The sequence below is a fragment of the Bos grunniens genome, chromosome 16 (assembly GCF_055505025.1).
Source record: "Bos grunniens cultivar Pamir isolate PY7600 chromosome 16, Bosgru_T2T1.0, whole genome shotgun sequence".
In the NCBI taxonomy this organism is placed as follows: Eukaryota; Metazoa; Chordata; class Mammalia; order Artiodactyla; family Bovidae; genus Bos; species Bos grunniens.
In genome coordinates this window covers 62,831,514-62,844,188 of record NC_141180.1, presented here as the reverse complement: position 1 = coordinate 62,844,188, position 12,675 = coordinate 62,831,514, and the positions used below count along the sequence as shown (strand labels likewise).

At 37.5% G+C, this 12,675-nt stretch overlaps 1 long non-coding RNA gene across 2 annotated transcripts in view; it reads right to left on the bottom strand.

The window, feature by feature from the left end:
• The window catches only part of LOC147356934 (uncharacterized), a 514,461-nt gene that overhangs the window by 21,402 nt on the left and 480,384 nt on the right, over positions 1–12,675 (bottom strand). For both annotated transcript variants that reach the window (XR_015143652.1, XR_015143654.1), the window contains one exon: positions 9,158–9,216. This is a non-coding gene — a long non-coding RNA (uncharacterized LOC147356934). The remainder of the gene's footprint in view (positions 1–9,157; positions 9,217–12,675) is intronic.

Sequence of the window (12,675 nt, the reverse complement as noted above, 5' to 3'; positions counted from 1 at the left end):
TATGGAGAAGGCAATGGCACCCCACTCCAGCACTCTTGCCTGGAAAATCCCATGGACGGAGGAGCCTGGTGCGCCGCAGTCCATGGGGTCGCTAAGAGTCAGACATGACTGAGCGACTTCACTTTCACTTTTCATTTTCATGCATTGGAGAAGGAAATGGCAACCCACTCCAGTGTTCTTGCCTGGAGAATCCCAGGGATGGGGGAGCCTGGTGGGCTGCCGTCTATGGGGTTGCACAGAGTCAGACATGACTGAAGCGACTTAGCAGCAACTACAAAATATCAGAAAGAGAAACTGAGGAACCAACCCTACTTACCATAACATCAAAGAGAATAAAATACCCAAGAGTAAACCTACCTGAGGAGGCAAAAGATCTGTACTCTGAAAACTATGACACCAATGAAAGAAACTGAAGATGACACAAACAGATGGAGAGATGTACTATGTTCTTGGATTGACCATAGTTCAATGACCATAGTTCCCAAGCTAATCTACAGATTCAATGTTCTGCCTATCAAATAACTAATGGCATTTTTCACAGAACTAGAACAAAAAATATAAAAAGATTGTATGGAAACACAAAATATACCAAAAGTCAAAACAATCTTAAAAAGAATGGAGCTGGAGGAATCAGGCACTGTGACTTTAGACTATACTTCAAAACCACAGAAATAAAAACAGTATGGTACTGTCATAAAAACAGAATATAGATCAACAGAACAGGATACAAAACCCAGAAGTTCACACACACTTATGGTCAATTAATCAACAATAAAGGAGGCAAGAATACACACTGAACAAAAAATAGTCTCTTCAATAAGTGGTCCTGGAAATACTGGACATTCATGTAAAAGAATGAAATTAGAACAATCTTTAACATTATATACAAAAATAAACTAAAATGAATTAAAGATCTAAATGTAAAACTAGATACTAAAAAAACTCCTAGATAAAAGCACAGGAAGAACACTCTTTGATATAAATCACAGCATTTTTTTTAATCTGTCTTCTAGAAAAATGGAAATAAAAACAATAATAAACAAATGGGACCTAAGTAAACTTAAAAGCTTTCACAAAGCAAAGGAAACCATAAACAAAATGAAAAGACAACTTACAGACAGGGAGAAAGTATTTGTAGATAATGCAATGAAAAGTGAGTTCATTTCCAAAATATATAAACAGCTCATAAAACTTATTATTAAAAAAACAAACAACTCAATCAAAAAAATGGGCAGAAGATCTAAATAAACATCTATCCAAAAAAGACATACAGCTGATCAAGGTACATGTAAAGATACTCAATATCCCTAATTATTGGAGAAATGCAAATCAAACTACATTGAGGCATCACTTGACACCAGTCAGAATGGTCATCACTGAAAAATCTAAAAATAATAAATGCTGGAGAGAGTGTGGAGAAAAGGGAAACCTCCTACACTGTTGGTGGGAATATAAATTGGTACACCCACTATGGAGAACTGTATAGAGGTTCCTTAAAAAACTAAAAATAGGGTTACCCATACAATCCTGTAATCCATTCCTGGGCATATATGTGGAGAAAACTCTAATTTGAAAACATACCTACACCCCAATGTTCAAAGTAGCACTATTTACAACAGCAAGACATGGAAGAAACCTAAATGTCCATCAACAGATGAATGGATAAGATCTCACACATACACACACACAATGGAATGTTACTCAGCCATAGAAAAGAATGAAATACTGTCATTTCTAGCAATATGGATGGACCTAGAAATTATCACATTAAGTAACCCAAAGACAAATATCATATGATATCATGTATATGTGGAATCTAAAACCTTATATAAATGAACTCATTTACAAAACAAAAATAAAACTCACAGACACAAAAAACAAATTTATGGCCAACAAAGGGGAAAGGGGGGATAAATTAGGAGTTGGAGATTAACATATATACACTGCTATATATAACATAGATAAGCAGCAAGAATCTACTGTATAGCACAGGAAACTGTAGTCAATGGCTTATAATAGCCATGATGAAAAAGAATCTGAAAAATAGTATGTGTTTATATATATAAAACAGTCACTCTGCTGTATACCTGAAACTAAGACAACATTGTAAATTAACTATTCTTCAATTTTTAATGGTTATAAAACTAAATACTAAAACATAAAAAAAAATTGGTGCACTGAAAATGGAAATTAGAAGATGGACATTTAGGGACCAAGGTAATGAGTCTAAGGTATCTGGCAGAATCTTGATCAAGAGGCTTAATGTGTTGGATCTTTCTGTCGTTGTTTAGTCACTAAGATCATGTCCTACTCTCTGCCATTTCCTTCTCCAGGGGCAACCCAGGGATTGAACCTGGGTCTCATGCATTGTCAGGCACATTCTTTACAACTGAGCCACCAGCGAAGCCCTAAACTTTGCCAGCAAAGGTCTGTCTCGTCAAGGCTATGGTTTTTCCAGTGGTCATATATGGATGTGAGAGCTGGGCTATAAAAAAAGCTGAGCACTGAAGAATTGATGCTTTTGAACTGTGGTGTTGGAGAAGACTCTTGAGAGTCCCTTGGACAGCAAGGAGATCCAACCAGTCCATCCTAAAGGAGATCAGTCCTGGGTATTCATTGGAAGGACTGATGTTGAAGCTGAAACTCCAATACTTTGGTCACCTGATGCAAAGAGCTGACACATTTGAAAAGACCCTGATGCTGGGAAAGACTGAGGGCAGGAGGAGAAGGGGATTACAGAGGATGAGATGGTTGGATGGCATCACAGACTCAATGGACATGAGTTTGGGTGAACTCTAGGAGTTGGTGATAGATAGGGAGGCCTGGCGTGCTGTGGTTCATGGGGTTGCAAAGAGTCAGACATGACTGAGCAACTGAACTGAACTGAAAATGTTGGAAACTATACTAACTCAGGTCATAAGGAAATTTTCAGAGACCTATATTTCTGCCATGTAACTGTATTTTTATGGTTAAAAGTTTAACAGATAAGTCTTCTTGAATATCTAGGTCTCATGGAAGATCACACGTTCCCAAGGCTACCAGTCTTTGTAATATGTATCTAGTACATCCTTGAGCTACAATCATGAGTCTCAGAAAACACTTGGAGTCTCTGTAAAGTCTGAGATCATCTGAGTTGAGCATGATGCTTCAGGAGAGACACAAACCTTACATTCAGAGCTGATTTAATTTGACCTTGACCTTCAGAAAGTGATATTATGATTTCTATTAAGAAGTACATATTTCATCTCTGTCCCAGTTTCTGAAACAGAACTTTTAAAATCCTTTGAATTTCCTAAATGATCAGTGATAAAAATTGTCTTTTGTTATGTTAATGAGTGACTTAAACATACCTATGTAATAAAACCTCCATAAGAACTCAAAAGTGATATGTATTTAAGTTTTCTATATGTCTTTTCATGGTAACTCATTTCTCTTTTAGCACTGAATAATATTTTACTGTCTTAATGTTCCACAGTTTACTCATTTGTCTACTAAAGAGCATTTTGATTTCTTGCAAATTTTGGCAATTATGAATAAAACTGCTATAAATATCCATATGAAGGTTTTTGTGTTTTACATACATGTGTATATATATCCCTGATGGCTCAGTTGGTAAAGAATTCGCCTACAATGCAGGAGATGTGAGTTTGATCCCTGGGTCAGAAAATCTCATAGAGAAGGAAATGGCAACCCACTCCAGTATTCTTGCCTGGGAAATCTTATGGATAGAAGAGCCTGGCAGGCTATAGTCCAAAAGGTTACAAAGAATTGGACACAACTTAGCAACTAAACACACATACACACACATATATGCTAACTGGAAATGTAAAGAATCTAGAATATACAAACGATTTTTTAAAACTCCTAGAGGAGAACATAGGCAAAACACTCTCTGACATACATCACAGCAGGATCCTCTATGACCCACCTCCCAGAATATCGGAAATAAAAGCAAAAATAAACAAATGGGACCTAATTAACCTTAAAAGCTTCTGCACATCAAAGGAAACTATCAGCAAGGTGAAAAGACAGCCTTCAGAATGGGAGAAAATAATAGCAAATGAAGCAACTGCCAAACAACTAATCTCAAAAATATACAAGCAACTCCTACAGCTCAACTCCAGAAAAATAAATGACCCAATCAAAAAATGGGCCAAAGAACTAAATAGACATTTCTCCAAAGAAGACATACAGATGGCTAACAAACACATGAAAAGATGCTCAGCATCACTTATTATCAGAGAAATGCAAATCAAGACCACTATGAGGTACCATTTCACACCAGTCAGAATGGCTGTGATCCAAAAGTCTACAGGCAATAAATACTGGAGAGGGTGTGGAGAAAAGGGAACCCTCTTACACTGTTGGTGGGAATGCAAACTAGTACAGCCACTATGGAGAACAGTGTGGAGATTCCTTGAAAAACTGGAAATAGAACTGCCTTATGATCTAGCAATCCCACTGCTGGGCATACACACTGAGGAAACCAGAAGGGAAAGAGACACGTGTACCCCAATGTTCATCGCAGCACTGTTTATAATAGCCAGGACATGGAAGCAACCTAGATGTCCATCAGCAGATGAATGGATAAGAAAGCAGTGGTACATATACACAATGGAGTATTACTCAGCCATTAAAAAGAATTCATTTGAATCAGTTCTAATGAGGTGGATGAAACTGGAGCCTATTATACAGAGTGAAGTAAGCCAGAAGGAAAAACATCAATACAGTATACTAACGCATATATATGGAATTTAGAAAGATGATAACAATAACCCTGTATACGAGACAGCAAAAGAGACACTGATGTATGGAACAGTCTTATGGACTCTGTGGGAGAAGGAGAGGGTGGGAAGATTTGGGAGAATGGCGTTGAAACATGTAAAATATCATGTATGAAACGAGATGCCAGTCCAGGTTCAATGCACGATACTGGATGCTTGGGGCTAGTGCACTGGGACGACCCAGAGGGATGGTATGGGGAGGGAGGAGGGAGGAGGGTTCAGGATGGGGAGCACATGTATACCTGTGATGGATTCATTTTGATATTTGGCAAAACTAATACAATTATGTAAAGTTTAAAAATAAAATAAAATTAAAAAAAATAAGCAACAACAACAACAAAAAGAATGGCACTGAAGACACTAGCTGATATCACAATTTACTTGAAAGGTATGTAGTATTGTATTAATGTAAGGGGAGACAGTCAATAAATGAAACAGAATAAAGAAGCCACATATATAAAATTGATTTTCAACAAAAGCACCAAGGTAACTCAATGGAGAAAGAATATGTTTTCAAAAAAAATGGCTCTAGAGCAATTAGAAATCCACATGGTGGGGAAAAGAAACAACCTTTACCCCTTTACCTTACACCATACACACACACACACAAGTTTGCAATGCATCACAGACCTACATTTAAGTGCACTAAAAGGAAAAAAAAAAGGTAAACTAGACCATAAAAATGTAGATATCTTGCTCTTCAGAAGACATCATTAAAAAAACAAAAAGTCCACAGAAAAGCCAAGTATTTGCAAAGCATATTTCTGATAAAAGACTTCTGTCCAGAATATATAATAAACTATACAGCTCAACCATCAACATTGGACCACAATCTAATAAAAAAATGGACAAAAATATCCGAACAGACACTTCACCTAATAAGATATACAAAGGATAAATATGTAGTGAAGAGAACCTCAAGGCTATTATTCATAATGGAATTGACAGCTCAAACCACAGTGTGATACCTTCACATAACTATTATAATGCTAAAAAAGAAATGACTTACAGCCCTAAGATATTCATGAGGATGTAAGGAAACTGAAAATCTTTTTACACTGCTGGTAAGAATGCAAAAAGTTACAGCTAATTTGGAAAAAGACGTCTTTCGGTTTCTTAAAAAGTTATAAGATGATCTAAGAATTTTACTTCTTGATGGGTTAGAAAAACACACCTGCGCAAAGATTTGTACTTAAATATTCAGAGCAATGTTACTTGAAATAGTTCAAAACTGGAAACAATCCAAATGTGCTCCAACTTGTAAATTGACAAACGAAATGTGATATGTCCATATGATAGAATTCTCAAGAATAAAAAGGAATGAACTAATGATACATGCTGCTGCTACTGCTGCTGCTGCTAAGTCACTTCAGTCGTGTCTGACTCTCTGTGACCCCATAGACAGCAGCCCACCAGGCTCCCCTGTCCTTGGGATTCTCCAGGCAAGAACACTGGAGTGGGTTGCCATTTCCTTCTCCAATGCGTGAAAGTGAAAAGTGAAAGTCAAGTCGCTCAGTCGTGTCCGACTCTTCGAGACCCCATGGACAGCAGCCTACCAGGCTCCTCTGACCATGGCATTTTCCAGGCAAGAGTACTGGAGTGGGGTGTAATTGCCTTCTCCAATGATACATGCAACAATACCAATAAACCTCAAAACATTATGCCAAGTAAGAGAGATTATTAAAAAAGGGCAATTACAAGGTTTAGAACAGTGAGTGGCAAAGAAACGTTATCTAGTGATAAGGGCAGCTACCACTGAATATCCATCCAGGCTTTTTAAGCAGACAGTAGTGTATCAATGCCACTCTCTGATACAGTGACAATATATGCTGTTTGCTTATCACCACTAGGCCCCCATGTATGGTTAATTTTCCATAAGGGGGATCAAATGTAGTTGGTTTGTAGGAGGTTTCTGCTTATTGATATCATATTTTCCTATAGTGTGATTACTCAATATCTGACCTCACTAACATTTGATGAAATTGATCCCTAGAGAATCTCAATTTCTCCCTCCCGTTTTCCCTTAACCACCACTGCATCTCTGCTATGGTTATTGGAAAATATAAATACTACAATATAGGAATGTAATTATGATCAGGAATTTTCTCCAGGGACTGGAGATCATTTTGTTTCCTAAACTGGTTGGCTGGTGAGGGAGTGTGTAGGTTAATATCTGATAATCTTGCATGTCTTTGTAACTCTCTGGATGCTCTTGGAAATGAAACAGAGAAAAGACTTCACAATGATCTCAGGTTGTGAGCTGCTGCATGGAATTGTGCACAGTTGTGCTGTTGATTAGAGATTCCTGTGTACTTTCAAGCTTCAGCAGCTGTGTTGCCTGGCAGGCAGCCTGGTTGAAGCTTCTCTGTGATAGGCTTGGAAACCTGGACAGACAGCTGGAGACAAGCACATAGGTGGCCATGTGACCACTGCCAGTAGGAGTGACCCAGGAGAAACTCTCAGATGGCGACTCAGAGCACACACGTGGAGTGTGACAGACTGAAATAAAAATCTCTAGAAATCCCTTTAGTATATTTGTGATTTGGGTAAACTGTTTAATCTCTGAGCTTCCGTTTCCACTGTGATAACTGAGACAATATATGTAAGACATTAGCACATAATAGGGGGCTTCTCTGGTGACTCAGTGGCAAAGAATCGGACTGCCAAGCAGGATTTAGTGGGTTAAGTCCCTGGGTAGAGAAGATCCCCTGGAAAAGAAAATGGCAACACTCTCCATTATTCTTGCCTAGGAGATCCCATGGACAAAGGAGATCAGAGAACTACAGTCCATGGGGTCACAAGAGTTGGACACGAATAGGCTTTCACTTTCAGCACATAATAGAATCCAACAAATCTTTTTCTTCTTTTTCCTCTAAATCCGCTATGGAGAAAATTTCCTAAAACATAATGTTATAGAAGAACTATTAATGGCAAATGGTAAATTAAAATGAGATAGAGTTCTACTGCATAATCAACAAGATTATTGTTTCAACTGTAAATGTAGTTGTCTGCCTATTTAAAAATAGATGCTATATTTTTATGAAATTAATTTGCAATAAATGGGTAATTGTTGCTCAGTGGGTATACAGCTTCACTTATGCAAAAGAAATATGTTCTAGAAATCTGCTTTACAACATATTATCTATAGTTAATAACCCACTCCAGTACTCTTGCCAGGAAAATTCCATGGACGGAGGAGCCTGGTAGGCTATAGTCCATGGGGTTGCAAAGAGTTGGACATGACTGGGTGACTTCAATATCAATATGCACTTTAAAATCAGAGAAGGCAATGGCACCCCACTCCAGTACTCTTGCCTGGAAAATCCTATGGACGGAGGAGCCTGGTAGGCTGCAGTCCAGGGGGTTGCACAGAGTCGGACACGACTGAGCGACTTCACTTTCACTTTTCACTTTCATGCATTGGAGAAGGAAATGGCAACCCACTCCAGTGTTCTTGCCTGGAGCATCCCAGGGACGGGGGAGCCTGGTGAGCTGCCATCTCTGGGGTCGCACAGAGTCGGACACGACTGAAGAGACTTAGCAGCAGCATCACTTTAAAATGTGTTATTAGTAGAGCTGGTGTTAAGTGTTCTTCTCACAAAAACAAAACCAAACAACAAAAACCATAAAAGGACAAGGAAATTTCTGTAAGTGATGAATATATATAGCACGTTGATCATGGTGATGGTACCATAGTTGTGTATATATGTCAAGACTCATCAAAAAGTATATTTTAAACATATGCAATTTAAAAATTATAGGTCATTTATCCACGATAAAGGAGAAGGCAACGGTACCCCACTCCAGTACTCTTGCCTGGAAAATCCTATGGACGGAGGAGCCTGGTAGGCTGCAGTCCATGGGGTCGCTAAGAGTAGGATACGACTGAGCAACTTCACTTTCACTTTTCACTTTCATGCATTGGAGAAGGAAATGGCAACCCACTCCAGTGTTCTTGCCTGGAGAATCCCAGGGAAAGGAGAGCCTGGTGGGCTGCCGTCTATGGGGTCACACAGAGTCGGACATGACTGAAGTGACTTAGCAGCAGCAGCATACACAATAAAGCTTAAAAAGCATTCTCACTGACTTCTTAATTTTTCATTAAGATCAGTTATTTAAATTTACAGCTATCTCAAAACTATTATATTTTTACTTCATATAACCAAATTCCTATTGGATATTTACTTAAAATAAAAAGACAGCCTTAATGAAATTTAAGTTAATTTCACTTGCTTAAAATGTTAACAAAAAACTTCCTCCTTGTTATTTTTAATTCAGATATATTTGGTGTGAAGATATAATTGCAATTTTAAATTAACTTGTCTTGTACCTTCAGGGACAACATAATGAAAGTAATTTTGCAGAGAACTGACCTTTTCTCTGTGGTCTTCAGCAAGATGAGCCCCACCAAAATGAATCAATACACTGGAATCTGTTTTAGGGGGAAAATAGATTAAAAACAATGTCATAGCATTTCTCTTAATTTATATCTAATCTTAATTCAAATGTTTAATCTATTTTAAAATTAATAATTATAATAAAAATTTTAATATATAATGTTTTAGATAATGTATAAAATTATAATAAACTAATATTATAATTAAATTATAATAAAATTAACCATCAAATATTTGAGCCATACTTTTTTTTTCCTAACCAAAGTATTAATCTTTTAACCAGGGCTTGAGTAGATGCATAATCCTGTGACCTTTATTAATAGTCTAAATGTTGTTGCTTTAGATGTGACTTCTGAAACACATCCCTTGAGTGTACAATTCTGTTCTCCTTAGTGCAATATTAGCAGTGACTGGAACTTAGTAGGATGACGATGCTCTGAGGAAAGATTTGGTATTTCGGTGGTCAGAATAAATAGATACCTGAACAGGACACATGTACTCTCTGCCCTTATCTTCATCAGGGTCCATGTCTGCTCAGCCCACTGCTGATTTCTATTAATCTTCCTTTGGGGTATTTCAGTCTGTATTCTCATCCTGAAGAGCAGGAAGTTTAACTGAATCACTAACATCATGCTCAGGTTTTTGTATGTTCCTTTTAACACCTTCCAAGTCACAGGTCTGTACTATAGACCAAGTCTAAAATTACCACCTGTTAGACGTGCAGGTATTTATTATCTTTACTCAGATCGTCTGTCACTGGGGTGCTCCCACCAGGTTGGCCCTCTCAGCCTTGCTAAGAATCTGAACCATACTTAAGCTCATGAATATCAGAAAAGCCTAGCTATGTTTGGAGGGAACAGCTCATGAGGTTCTGCTCTTTTGCCCTGTGGAGGTCACCATGTGGTCCTAGTTTTCTTCCTGCTCCTCAGTTGGTATCCTATCAAACCTGGGTCTCCTACGTTGCACGCAGATTCTTTACCGTTTGAGCCTCCACGTCTTAGCCACTGATACCCCAACATGCTCCAAGAGACACTTGTATACACAGACCCACTGCAGAATTTAAGCTGAAAACGGAGTTAAGGAGTTAATCCTCTCCATGTTATGACAGTTTTCACAATTCATTTCTACCCATTTAAAAGTTTCCCTACAGTGAAAATAGGGGCTTCCTAGGTACTCCGTGTTAAAGAATCTGCCTGCCAATGCAGGAGACACAGGTTTGATCCCTGGGTCCAGAAGATCCCCTGGAGAAGGAACTGGCAACCCACTCCATTATCCTTGCCTGGAGAATTCCATGGACAGAGGAGCCTGATGAGCTACAGTCCATGGGGCCGCAAGGAGTCAGACATGACTGAATGAGCACTCATGTGATCACAGTGAATATAAACCCTCTGGAATGAATTATCTCACCTAGGTGGTGTTGATCCCAGAGTGCTAATGTATTAATTGATGTGACGTCTATTCCACACTGGGATTTCATAGGAGAAGTGAATTTCACTGCACTGGAAATTTGATATAAATGTCAATATAGTTTAAGATCATTTAACATTTCAGCAAATATAACCTTCCTCACAAAACGGCATGGAGTCTATATGATGAAGCAGCACCCACAGAATAAACAGTACTAGAAGACTATAAAAATATCTAAGAAATAAAAGGACACTGGGTAATTCACACAACTTCATGCAAAATGCATTAATATTTATTAAGGATTTTTTTCAAAACAACATAAAAGAAAAATATTATGATGGCTTTGTCAATTAGTAACATTCTGCCTCTCTTGTTCAAATGAATTTTGTTAATGGGTTTATTGTAGGGGTTAAAAGCATGGCCCCAGGAATCAGAATCCTGGGGTTCAGATCCAAGCTCTATCCCCCAGTAGCAGGGCAAGTTTTATTTTTCTTACCTTAGTCTAATCTATTAAATGGGGATAACAATAGTAATGATCTCAAAGGACTCTTATGAAAGCTGAGTTAAATATGGAAAGTGCTTAGGACAGCTTCTGGGTCATAAAAAGTGTCATGTTACATGTGAACTATGATAGAAATAGTAGCAATAGTATAATTATTTTTAAAAACAGTGCCTTAAAATGAGAAAACCAAGAATAAAAACATAGAAATGTTTTCCTGGTTAAATAAGAAGCTACGACAATAAAACAAACAAAAATTTTTTTTAAGCTAGAGTAATGTAAAGGACAACTTTTTGAATTTTCTTCATTTAGCCATTAGTTAAAATATTAAGCACAACTTACTCTTTTTAAATGGTACATTGGAATGACATTATTAACAAAGGAAAAAAAAAAACATTCACTAAACAATGTGTTTTGCATTTGGAAACAAAAGCACCACGTCAAGAATCTAAATAAGGAAGCAGTGGATTTTGGAAGCAAGTTGACTCCTTCTAGGCATTACCTAAAGTGTTGCAGAATCAGTACAGTGATAAATGCTCAATCACAAGGCATTCCATCAATGTAGCATGCCACTAAAATGAAAAGCAGGCATCGCTTTCCAGATAAAACACACACATTCTGGGAAAAGCGAAAGCAAAAATCAAGGTAATGTTTTAGCAAAGGTTGAACTTTCTGTGCTCAACATTCATCTCTGCTCACAATAGAAACTGTCATAAATGTCTTTAGCACAATCCACTACCTGATGTAACACCTATCTAATGGCTTAATATATACTAATTACAGTTGACAGTCATTTAACACACTGAACAGTCTTGTCAACATGTTTAGTTTGTAGACAAATTTGAAACAGTTTCCTTCAAACCTTGTGTGTATGTGTCTGTGTATGTGTGTGTGTGTGTACATGTACACAAGCTTAAGAGCTCATGATACTTTTAAGTTAGCTTTGTTTTCCATAGTATAGCTCTTACTGCTTTGGTAATGACATTTACAGCAGACTTAAAAGAAATCAGACATAATTTTTGACATGCATTGATTTTCACATTTGCATAATTACTAGTAGACCAAATATTTGATCTGTAGTTGAAATCTAAAATGGTGACATTTTAAATTTATCTCCATAGATAGTCATTTCAGAACTAGGAAATAAAGGGTATTTTCTAAAGAGAACATTGTTTCATAATTATCTAGCAAAATCATATACCAGAAGTCTAACATTCATTTCTAAAAAAGGGTATCCCTACATAGGTCCTAGGTTACAGGCTTGGATCCTATGACACCAGCCATATAAAAATAGATGTATTTTTCTATTCAATGAAACTGATTGCAAACAAAAGTTGTAAACCCACATAGCATTATTCAAAACAGAGTAGTGCCTGTCAAAGGCCACTGTCATGTCTCTTTCAGAAACCCAAAGACTGGGAAATTACTGAAGACAAAAAGTTACAGAATATCTAAAAAAGGTTGGGAAGATCCCCTGGAAAAGGGAATGGCAACCCACTCCAGTATCCTTGCCTGGAGAAACCCATGGACAGAGGAGCCCAGCAGGCTTAGTCCATGGGGTTGCAAAGAGTGAGATATGAACGAGCAA